The sequence below is a fragment of the Lepidochelys kempii genome, chromosome 1, assembly GCF_965140285.1.
Source record: "Lepidochelys kempii isolate rLepKem1 chromosome 1, rLepKem1.hap1, whole genome shotgun sequence".
In the NCBI taxonomy this organism is placed as follows: domain Eukaryota; kingdom Metazoa; phylum Chordata; order Testudines; family Cheloniidae; genus Lepidochelys; species Lepidochelys kempii.
Genome location: NC_136380.1, coordinates 275,414,187 through 275,427,133, shown reverse-complemented (window position 1 = coordinate 275,427,133; position 12,947 = coordinate 275,414,187). Strand labels below are relative to the sequence as shown.

General features: G+C 36.9%; 1 protein-coding gene across 6 annotated transcripts in view; it reads right to left on the bottom strand.

Moving 5' to 3' along the window:
* The window catches only part of MGAT4C (MGAT4 family member C), a 685,173-nt gene that overhangs the window by 327,328 nt on the left and 344,898 nt on the right, over positions 1-12,947 (bottom strand). For 5 of the 6 annotated variants that reach the window (XM_073331101.1, XM_073331129.1, XM_073331109.1 and 2 more), the window contains one exon: positions 7,202-7,284. The gene's annotated coding sequence lies outside the window, so the exon portion shown is untranslated. The remainder of the gene's footprint in view (positions 1-7,201; positions 7,285-12,947) is intronic. The other variant, XM_073331150.2, reaches the window with a different exon arrangement.

Here is a 12,947-nt window from a genome sequence, read left to right as displayed (position 1 = left end):
TGAAAGCTCTACAAAAAAGCCTTTTCACTCATCTAAATGAATAGATAGAAGATGAAAATTATTTAGCATATACGGTATTTTAATCAATTGCTTTTCACAGAACCTCTGCGTCAAATTTCTTTATCTATAGAATTTATAGAGCAAATAGCCTTTTAGTGACTGAGATCTGATTAAAAATGTTATTTTCTTCTGAGCTCTTTGATATAGTGAGGCATTGGGTTAGTTGAAAGATAATGTGCAATAGATTACATCTTTCTGAATTTGAAAAATGAGAGGGACAACTGTGGCTTTTCCAAAGCACTGCTCTAAACTGTTACATGAGTCAAAACATCTTCCATTTTCCATCCTCCTTCCAGTATTTTTTTTCCGGTTGCAAATACAGATAACAAAAGCAAATCTGTACTCCTACTTAACACTGCACTCTCTCAGCAATGTTCCATTGAATTTTGTTTTAATCTGTATTTTGGAAAAGACAGCAGCTTCAAAATCTTTCTGTGCAGCTCCTGTTTGCCCTAGTTGTGCTTCATACAATATGTGATCAGCTCCTGGTCCAAAGTATGCATTTCTGGAAGTTAATGGTCTCAGGACTCTAAATGAGGATCCCCTTTTTTGGACTGTACATAAAAGACAAGGAAGCGTTTACTCTCATTTATAATGACTCTGTAGCACTGAGCAGTCACCATGTTTCATCTATCACTTCGATATGGTATTATTATGGTATGCCATAATTCTGGATTTTTTTTTGCTTGAAAATCTCTAATATAGTGAACAGATATAATATCAGAATTACTATAACCCCTATTAAAATTTAATATTTACCAAAACCTAACTTACCTTAATTTTAGAATAGAGCATAATTATGTTAGTTCAGATGCAGCTACATGGTAACTCTCACTAAATTCTTCATTTTAAAGGTAATTGCTGGACCACTATTGTCTAAAAGAAGGACTGAGTTGTGACATTTGCATGTTGTTTGCTTGTACCTCCAGCATACGCTGTAGCCCTCTTAGCTTAGGTCTTATTTCTTAGCATTAAAGGTTGCTGATTAATAATCAAACTCTATTTGCTGTATCATATTTTCAGTGACTGTTTCCAATATGTATACTCAGACAGCTTGTTGTGAGTGTTGCACTGTCGTATTTGCATTAAGAATATCTAGTAGTTAATAATCAATGAGCTCCTGGAAAGGCATTTCCCCCCATTTTAACCTTGGGCTGGACTCACATGTTCACTAACAGCTTCAGGCAGCTCATGAACAAAATGACGAAACGAGTTGCTGCTCGAGACTCAATACTCCACTTTCAGTCAAGCATAAGGGCAATTTTTCAAAGATGGTCTTAAAAAAATGCACCTGAAAAGCCTGTTTTCACATTTATCAGTTGGCCTTTACACACTCAATTTGATCACTGTGTTTGTAATGACTTGGTAGGAATGCACAAATGCCATGAGGTACATGCACAATTATGCAGGGCCATTTTTTTGAGGCTACATTAGAAAACGTATCATAACATGTGTGAGATGACGGCCTGTGTTTAAATGTTTTTTTGACATTTAATTTAACACAGACAGAACTCTGAGCACACACAGATCTTGATCATGGGCTCAAGGGGCGGGAAAAACGGCTTCAGGCCACATTTCTCCCATGCCTCACATGCCAGGAACTAGTTCCATCTTCAGCATCAGTTAGAGAAGTCTTGGGCAGTCTACTCTAAGCAAGTTACTCTAAGCTAGTTACAGCCAAGGGAGCCATTCCAGTAACTGGGTACTCCAGCCCACACCTATTTTTCCATTCCCTCTATGCCCCAGTTACTCCTGGCTACAAGTGGTGCTCACAGCATTATAGCAGCTCTATGCTTGTGTTTTCTCCATGCTGGAATCATTCTTCACCAGCCAGTTAGCTAGCATCATGGCTGCACTGTATCACAAAAGGAAAGCAGGGCTTAGAATGTGGCCCTGAATTTCGTATATTTATATTGGTCTGGAGATTAATGTGACAATAGCTTTTAAGTTTTAAAGCCTCGATCCTGCGAAGTGCTGAAAAGCAAGACTCCGATCCAGCAAAACACTTTACCTTTTATTTCATGAACATGGAACTTACACAATGTACCTACTGATTCCATAAATAAAGCAGCTAATTGGAGAATCACCAGTATTTCAGCACTAGAGTTAGCTTTTTCTGGAATTGTAATGAATTACTGTGTTGAACGAATATGGTGATATTCCTTCCAGTGGTAAATACATAACATTATCAAAGAACCCAACTCTTTCTGGAGATAACAACATCACCTCCAACCTTTGACTATGTCAACGTTTTTTTTTTTAAATAAAAGCTGAGTCACTTATAGCTGAAGTCTTCAGCTTTACAATAACAATAAACATATATAATCACCCAGAAGTGTTTGGAAACTCAGCTACTACACCCAAACCTCTAAAAACAATGAAAAAATTCAAACCAGAAAGTACATTCTTAAAATTTTGAACAAATAAACAGACCCTGCCATTTCCACATCTCAAGGAATATCAGAATTTTAATGCAAAAAATAGCAAGTAGGAAAAGGAGATATTTTGGAAAATTTAGAATGGTGGTAAACTACTCAATCCCAAACACTGGCCACAGTTCCAGAATACCCATGTGCTTCTTCTACAAATATTAGCTAGAACTATTATAATAATACATATTGACGATTGTTGCTTCTAGCCTTCAGAGTTTACATATCCCCTGAGATGAATGGGGTGTGGAATTTCACACCTGAAACTACTGTTTCTGTCTGCTGAATCAGGAAAACAGCATTGTATTATTCACTTGAAGGAGGCTGTTTTCACTACCATGAATGCTAAAATGAGGTTTGGTTTTGTTCAGCACAAGCTGATTTGGCCACATACGGGTAGGAGGAGGGTGGCAGAGTGGGGATGGTAAGAGGTTGTTCTGAATGATGTGAGGAGGGAATGGATTTAACATTCTGCAGTCCACCACAACAAAGGCCTGATTACTTGCCTACCTCTGGCACAATAATGAGATTCCTCCTAAAGAGTCCATGGTAACTGAGCAGATACACTTGTTAGGGCAGGGCTTCATGAGTAGAACTAGGTTGTGGCTAGAGTCTTTACAACATGTAAGGCTTTACAGACTGTCATTGGAAAGGATACAGGACAGACATAGTACAATCATGGCTGCTTAAATCAGTGGGCGAATATGCTTCTGAATTCTGAACAAGCCATAAATTGTTTCAGAGTAGCAGCCGTGTTAGTCTGTATTCACAAAAAGAAAAGGAGTACTTGTGGCACTTTTTGCATCCGATGAAGTGAGCTGTAGCTCACGAAAGCTTATGCTCAAATAAATTTGTTAGTCTCTAAAGTGCCACAAGTACTCCTTTTCTTTTTCCATAAATTGTTGTAACCCCTGTTCTATAAATCCTGATAAAAGGAAATTATAATACATTACCTACACAATTGTATGTTCACCAGAACATGTTGCTTTTGCAAGACCATTATGGGTGAAGAAAGGACAAAGCTTGTCCAAATTGCAAAACATTCTTATACCCAATGCCTGACATGTGGCTTTCCATGGAAAGGCTTGGTCAAAAGTGATACCAAGGTTCTTAAACGTGATGTTGCTGAATGAGTTCCCTCAATAGGTAGCAATATGAAGGGGGAAAGGATGCTCACAACTATGACCTCTACCAGCTACATCTCTATCTACCCAGAGCTGAGGAGAAGTTAGCTCTGACTTTGCAAATTGTTTAGTTTGGGAATTCCATTTGCTCATTCCTTTCTTGCTATGGCAGTAGATTTATAGTCTATCTTTTCCACATCTTATTAAATTATTTGCCAAAAGACTAAAATATCAAACTGATAATGAATAATTATATTCTGTTATAAGTACAGCACTGAACTTCTTTGACCTTTTAAATATTCTATATTTATAGTATTTTAATTGGCTGGCCATTCCATCTCTTCACATTTAACTGAAGTTGTAAATGTAAGAGAATGGCAGTGAGTAACCAATAACATTACGAAATACTGAAAAGGCTTTTCAGCATGCAAGATATGTACTCATTCCCATTTTCAGGCACAGAAATCCAGTAAGACAAAAACATTCCACAAAGAAGAAAACTGAAAGTGTTTTTTAAACATTTAATTACAGGAGAGAGTATCAGAGATTTGTGCTACATTCAGTAGGAGTTTTAAATTGAAACCATCAGTTCCCTTTTCTTTAAAAAAAAATCAAACAAAAACTTGCAAATGAAACAAAAATAGGACAATGACAAAACAGGATGTTGCCAGTTTTGTTGATTTTTACTTTGGTTTAAATTGCTCTTCATTTTGTTTTGTTTTGATTTTTTTTTTTAAAAAAGGGGACTGGAGGTTTAAAACGCCTACTGAATGAAGCATTTTCCTTCACTATGAATCCATTTGAAATGGATTTGCTTTCATAGAATCATACGACTGGAAGGGACCTTGAGAAGTCTCCTAATCCAGTCCCCTGCACTCAAGGCAGGACTTTGATTGTGTTTGTACCCATTTCTGTCTTGCTTTCCACAAATTTTCAAATGAACAAGTTTTCTGGGATGGGGATGTTCACAAAAATGAATTTAAATTAAGTACTCAAGAATATGTATGGCTTTTAATTCACTTTACATAAGCATGACCACCAGAAACTTGATTCTAATGTATGTTTCTTCAATAAGGGAACAGAAAAATACCATACGACTTAGGTAACTCATTTTATGAGTTGACTTTCAAATTCTGAATATTAATTTCTTCAGTACAAAGTACAGATTTATTGTTGGTTACCAACTGAATCCAAATGCATGAAATACAGTAAATTACACTGCAAATTTGAGTCGATTTCCCACTGGATATTTTACTTTCTTCAAAGGAAAGGTCTGTTGGATTTTCTTTTGTGTTATTTTCTGTTCAGTAGTTAAACCTCTTAGGTTCTAACTAAAGAGAATGTAATTTGGAGGAATATACATATTTCAGGAAGTGTTACCTTTCCAATTAAATGTTCTGAAATGTACAAACTGTATTTGGCAACACAGTTTATGAGACAGTCTAACAAGGTTAGAGGTCACTGTCTAATTTACAGGTTAGAATATGTGATGATTCATTTAAATACTGTGAGTTCTGCAAGACTGATCCAATAGGTTGTTTTGTGATACACTTATATACATTAATATCATAAAAAAGACAATTGCTGTATACTGAATGTCAAAAATATTCCTGCCAAAGAAAAAAAGAACCAAAGGAATGATTTTCAGTAAGTGGAGTGTTAAATCCCCCTTTTAGTTTATATTAAACTTTTTCTGTGCTAGTGTAAGAAATTAACAAATTTGCTTTGCCCTGCATCTCAGTAAATAATGCTCACTTCTCAATAAAAAAACAAGCATTGTATTACAAATTTATTTTTCAACAAAGATTCATGTCATTGCAAACTACCAACATGAAAGAAACGTCACTCTTATTGCTTTCATTTACCAACCACTTTGCCATTTTTTGGTTAATTTTGCATAGTTTACAAACTGAGAAGCAACAGCAAAGACAAATAGCTTGAAGTTTCACATTTCTACCCCTTCTTAGCAATACCAAACACTGAAAAAAATTATGTTACACAAATAGTAGGAGTACTCGAACAGTAAATACATTCTTTACGCACTCCAAACACAGGAATGTTATGAGTTTCAACTGTCTTCTTGCAAACTGTGTAGAATACTCAAAACAGACTTTCTGAAATGAACATCTCTTAAAATGCAGAAGGAAACACTTTCAGCAAGAGGGATTCAGGGAGATTTTAGGCTGGCCTCCAGTTTGATATTTTAAAAAGAGCCTAAGTCTCATTTCTTTCGTTTGACTTAGCTAAAAAGATGCATGAAAGAATATTTATCAAAATTGAACAAATAAAATAAAATGGGAAGCTTGCTACCATTTGACGGGAAGTGAAATTTATCTTTACTGCACAATTACCACAACAATGGGTATCACTAAAGGTGATTAATTTTCTTTGTCAATCCAAACATACCAATATTCAGCAGCCGCTCATTTTGCTCTGTAAAACATACATAAATGCAGTGCAGCTGAAAAGGTTCTTAATGGCTATCTACGTTATATTAAAATGTTATCAGCTTTTCCAGTAAAAAGCCTGAGTAAAATCTCTAATTAGATAGAAAATTCAGCTGCCAAGATCTCGACAGACACAGCCTGTATGAATCAAGTATTCTTCATCCAGGAGCATGGTTCTGTCGACCCCTGAATGTGACCTGCTCCCAGTGGAAAGCAATTTAATGCTCCGCTGCACATAGAACAGTATATATGAATACAAAAAAACCCCAGATAAATTAGTGACAGGTACATCTGAATAGGACTGCTTCTAAGCCGCTTATCTGCAGCCAGGCAAGCTTGTTTCACCTCAGTTTAAAAGATAAAGGCACATGGCAGGCTGCCTCTGCAAGTTCTCATCAAGCGAACAGCCTCCATTGCCCATTAGTGGAAAAGTCTTCCTATTATTTAAGGAAATGTGACAGCAATGAAGGCGAAGTGAAAACTATCCGCTGGAAGGAAATTCATCAGCACATTACTAAGCTTTTTGCCTTCTACAACTCTCATAGCCTCTTTCTCTCTTCCCACTTTTATATCTGACAGTTCAGATGCCCTAGGATTGTAGCCATGACAAAGTTCAAGAACATAACAGCAGGGATATAAAATGAGGCTGGTACATGGGGAAAAGCTGCCAAATATTAGCAAGTATAGTGAAAGCCAGACAATGAAATGAAAGTCAGCATTTCTACAATTTTATCTCAGCAGTTGCTGCAGATTTAGAGATAATATTTGAATTTTAAGGAATAAGTAGAACTTTTTTAGACAGAACTTAACATAACTAACAGATGCTTTAACAGAAAGAGTGAAAATAGTAGAAAATTTCATTTTTTTCATATGAGGAAACATTGAAAATACACATATCACATATGCATCACGTGATCCACAAACGCAGAATGTGAAATATTTCAATCAGGCACACTATGCTCCAGATCCAAGTGTGTATTTTGCTAAGAGTTGAATCACTTTGATATGAGGGATGATTAAAGATGAGTCAAACATAACAGACAATGCACTGCCTCCTTGCTTAGGTGATACACACTCTAGCAACCAGACTGGTATAATTTTGCTCAATAAACACTGACAAGAAAAAGCAAAATTGAATTACCTTTCACTCCTCCCAATGGCAATCCTGCCACATCAAAGTTAGGGTTGGTCATCTGATTAGAAAGTTCAATGTGTGGTGGTCTGCTAAACCAAAACAGACAAAGAAAGGATTTTAGCTTCCCATACTGTCAGACTCTTAATTTTCATGCATATAAGTATACAGTCAAAAACAACTAAAAGAATAAAATAGCAATAATGAGCCCTTGCAAGGATATTTCAAATTTAGATCATCTGCTTTTCTTTGCATATCTATTTATCAGCATATAGACATACAGTCCAAAAAAAATATTGTAAAACAAAAACTCCCATTAACATTTCTAGGGGTAAACATCAATGTTTTATATAGATATAGTTTGGGTGTGGGTTTTTATCAACACACAACAATAAAGTACCTCCATATTTTATGATAGACCAAGGGGTAAAAAGTCAGCTTTCTGTTTCTTAAAGCGTTTGCACATAATTAATTTGTGCATCTAATCCCTACTCTTTGAAAGAATAGTAAGTATTCTTTCTCTGAAAGAATAGTAAATATGGCAGGCGACCAGCTTGGCTTAATGGTGAAATCCTAGCGGATCTTAAACATAAAAAAGAAGCTTACAAGAAGTGGAAGGTTGGACATATGACCAGGGAAGAGTATAAAAATATTGCTCGGGCATGTAGGAATGTTATCAGGAGGGCCAAATCGCACCTGGAGCTGCAGCTAGCCAGAGATGTCAAGAGTAACAAGAAGGGTTTCTTCAGGTATGTTGGCAACAAGAAGAAAGCCAAGGAATGTGTGGGCCCCTTACTGAATGAGGGAGGCAACCTAGTGACAGAGGATGTGGAAAAAGCTAATGTATTCAATGCTTTTTTTGCCTCTGTTTTCACTAACAAGGTCAGCTCCCAGACTGCTACGCTGGGCATCACAAAATGGGGAAGAGATGGCCAGCCCTCTGTGGAGATAGAGGTGGTTAGGGACTATTTAGAAAAGCTGGACGTGCACAAGTCCATGGGGCCGGACGAGTTGCATCCGAGAGTGCTGAAGGAATTGGCAGCTGTGATTGCAGAGCCATTGGCCATTATCTTTGAAAACTCGTGGCGAACCGGGGAAGTCCCGGATGACTGGAAAAAGGCTAATGTAGTGCCAATCTTTAAAAAAGGGAAGAAGGAGGATCCTGGGAACTACAGGCCAGTCAGCCTCACTTCAGTCCCTGGAAAAATCATGGAGCAGGTCCTCAAAGAATCAATCCTGAAGCACTTGCATGAGAGGAAAGTGATCAGGAACAGCCAGCATGGATTCACCAAGGGAAGGTCATGCCTGACTAATCTAATCGCCTTTTATGATGAAATTACTGGTTCTGTGGATGAAGGGAAAGCAGTGGATGTATTGTTTCTTGACTTTAGCAAAGCTTTTGACATGGTCTCCCACAGTATTCTTGTCAGCAAGTTAAGGAAGTATGGGCTGGATGAATGCACTACAAGGTGGGTAGAAAGCTGGCTAGATTGTTGGGCTCAACGGGTAGTGATCAATGGCTCCATATCTAGTTGGTAGCCGGTATCAAGTGGAGTACCCCAAGGGTCGGTCCTGGGGCCGGTTTTGTTCAATATCTTCATAAATGATCTGGAGGATGGTGTGGATTGCACTCTCAGCAAATTTGCGGATGATACTAAACTGGGAGAAGTTGTAGATACGCTGGAGGGGAGGGATAGGATACAGAAAGACCTAGACAAATTGGAGGATTGGGCCAAAAGAAATCTGATGAGGTTCAATAAGGATAAGTGCAGGGTCCTGCACTTAGGACGGAAGAACCCAATGCACAGCTGCAGACTAGGGGCCGAATGGCTAGGCAGCAGTTCTACGGAAAAGGACCTAGGGGTGACAGTGGACGAGAAGCTGGATATGAGTCAGCAGTGTGCCCTTGTTGCCAAGAAGGCCAATGGCAGTTTGGGATGTATAAGTAGGGGCATAGCGAGCAGATCGAGGGACGTGATCGTTCCCCTCTATTCGACATTGGTGAGGCCTCATCTGGAGTACTGTGTCCAGTTTTGGGCCCCACACTACAAAAAGGATGTGGATAAATTGGAGAGAGTCCAGCGAAGGGCAACAAAAATGATTAGGGGACTGGAACACATGAGTTATGAGGAGAGGCTGAGGGAGCTGGGATTGTTTAGCCTGCAGAAGAGAAGAATGAGGGGGGATTTGATAGTTGCTTTCAACTACCTGAAAGGGGGTTCCAAAGAGGATGGCTCTAGACTGTTCTCAATGGTAGCAGATGACAGAACGAGGAGTAATGGTCTCAAGTTGCAGTGGGGGAGGTTTAGATTGGATATTAGGAAAAACTTTTTCACTAAGAGGGTGGTGAAACACTGGAATGCGTTACCTAGGGAGGTGGTAGAATCTCCTTCCTTAGAGGTTTTTAAGGTCAGGCTTGACAAAGCCCTGGCTGGGATGATTTAACTGGGAATTGGTCCTGCTTTGAGCAGGGGGTTGGACTAGATGACCTTCTGGGGTCCCTTCCAACCCTGATATTCTATGATTCTATGATTCTTTTGTCTGTAATCTAGATTCTACATGATATGTTGTCTGTTTTAAGTATAATTCTTTGGGGACAGGTATCTATCTTATTATACGTCTGACAAACATCTAGCACATTTTTAGGTATTATAAAAATAAAATAACAACCCAAACTCATATAGTTTAAACATAAGATAGACTTTTAAAGTGGGAAATTAAAGGAAAAAGAACACTAATCTGAGTATATACAATATTACTATAACGATTTAAATTATACTTAGACTTGGAAGAATTCTTTTTTTTTATCATTTCAACAGATAATGTTTATTTTTAAAATATTTTTCTATTTGTATCTATTTAAATTTTTGAAGTTGCGCAAAATTATGGGGTTTATGCTTTTTTATCAATTTCAGTTTTCACAGTTGTGGGCAATTATTGGGGGCTTAGACAACAGAGCAGGTCAGAAAATTATTCAATGACAATAGACATTGATTTCAAAAAGTTAAAGTTTTGTGTCCTTTAATACACAAATTGTCATTATCATATATCAAAATATACAAAGTAAATGTCTTTAAATCAAACTCTAATAAATTCTCAAGCAGCATCTTCTTACTTTGCCTGTCATAAATTTCTGTTATTCATCAATTGCATTTTTTTTCTACAATCAAGTTGTGAGTGTACAGTGAAATCGACTTTACTGATATTTACCAATAAAAATCTAATCCTTCAAAGCCTAATTACATTTATTTCCAAAAACTACTATTTGATTGGTTGGAGAGAGAAATTGACAATAATGGGGTAAAGTTTTTGTCTCAAAAATGATCAGCAAATATTTATGTACATTATATATACATTGCCTTTATGCAATCATAGCTATTTTATACACATACATACATCCTTATTTTACCTCTTTTCCTGAACATAGCACTAAAAGGGTAGTATATAAAATCCATATTACTGACAAAATACTTTAAAATTATTGAAGTTTGATTAGGGTATGAATAGCCCTTATTACCAGCAATAATTAAGATAATGCTAAACATCCAACAGAGGAACACAACTTATATAGGCATTTGTTAGTTCTGTAAAAGTAATGATGATCTTTCAATTGCCACTATTTTGTAGTTTAGATTGGTTCTAAACTCTACCATCCTACATTAATGACATTGTTAGTGTCTAAACAGAACCTGCAGATTTCTGATTTCCTTTTGTCATGGGAAATCTAAAGGGTCGTTTATGAAAAGAAACTTGAATAAAACAATACTGGAATGTACATTGAGATGCTGCTAGAAGTGTGCTCCAAACACTATAAGAACCATTATTTTTAACTACTTCGTGCATTTTTATACTCCAGAACTACAAATTCTACCACCACCAAACTGAAGGTTGGGGTGATTTACCCATCCTCTGATGGAGTTTATCCCTTCTGTAGGTACTGCTAAATCATCCCTACCAGAGAAGCTTTATCCCTGATGCTCAGAAAAGTGTTCCTGAAGCACAAACAGTCTATTTTGGGAACACACTAGATTGTATTTGGTGACAGATGTAAAAAAAAAACAACAACACAGAAGAAAATGTACTCCCAAAAGTCTTTACACACTGCACTCTGTACTAAACTGTAGGCACTGAATACAGTGCTACAAAATACTCAGAATATTTGGCAGGGACAGAAGTAGGAACATTTCCTGCGAAGAGAACTTAAGAATTTGTTTGTTTAGTTCCTTCGTTATAGTTATGATTAAACTGATTTTGTCTGAATGAGCAACAGATTGTCCAGACTCTCATTCTTCTTCTCTTCAAGCATAAACATTCCATAGGGGTTTTCACAGCATAAAGGGAACTCTAATTTATTTCTGTTTATAAAGTGTCCATCTGATGTTCTTGAGCACTATATAAAAAGAATTGAGAACAGTATAATATGAGTAGTCCAAAACCTACAAACACCACCACATGAAATATAGATATTGTTAAAAAAAAAAAAAACCCTGCAAAATTCAGTGTAAAATCACTGTAAAAACAGCATGGTAGTAGCTGCTTCAAGTAGAAGATAGATGTAGCAGACTTAAAACGTTAAGTCAAGGTGGCAAATAGTTTGAGAATCATTAAGAACACTTTTATTAGTTAAAGATAAATTAGGACATAGATTCATACTTTAAATTATTTAAAAATACTCAGATGATGAAATGACAAATTAATACACTACTACCAAACCACAATGCGTAACATCATACAGTATATCAAGTACTGGTCTCAACAGTACTTCCTGATAAGTCAATTGTTATTAATTATTAAATATTTGTAATAAGTTAAAATGTTTTAACAAAGATAAAGCTATCCTTTTCCCCCTGTGCTAATGAGCTGGCACTATGCAGTATTCAGAGTAATATCTATCAATTTGGTAGCTTGAGATACAGCAATTAGCAGCTGTGAAAAAGTGATACACATCTATTGCCGTTGCACCATGACAATCCTTTTGCTGAGAAGCAGCACACACACCAAAAGAGAGATGTAACTGTGACTGTGGGCTGAAGTCAACTTCTCAATTTACTGGTTCAACAATCATGCAGCTGATTTATGGCAACAAGACTCCTAGTTTCACTGTAGACCATAATAAGGAGGCATGAGGTGAATGCAGAAAAAAGTCAACTAGTCCTTTTTCAGTTTAGTCCAATGTGCTGATGAGACTAACTCAGGTTAGAATGCTATAAACTAGTCTCAAAATGAATTTATCAGTTGTGATGTCATTGCCACCTGGATCCTGAAAGGCTCTGAGTGGTATCCCTTCAAGTTTCTGGGAGAAGAAGTTTCTCAAAGTCTCTTTTATTTGGGCCCACTATGAGTAAACATGGTTTTGTCAAAGATGTTATAAAAATAGCTAAAGATTTAGATATCTAAATCTCTTTTGGTAAATGACACACACGGTAACATTTAAAAGCTAAGCCTGGCAGTTAGATAAGAGGTTCTGTAGGAAGAGAGTGGCTAAGAAATATATACCTTCTGGATTATTCTGTGCACACGGACAGGTATGTAAAAGGCTCCCAGACAGTAAAGGCTGGCATTCAGAAGAGGATGGTATGATAAGTATTGAGTACCCATAATATTCTAATACTGAATTACTTATTAAGGGCCTGATCCAGGAAACATCTGTAATTTTGCTTGTATTGAATCAGTTGGTTGCATTGTGTAAACTGGCCCTTATGGTCTTGCCCTTTTACTTCAACAGATCCGTTCACAGAGTGAAGTTGCTATGTGC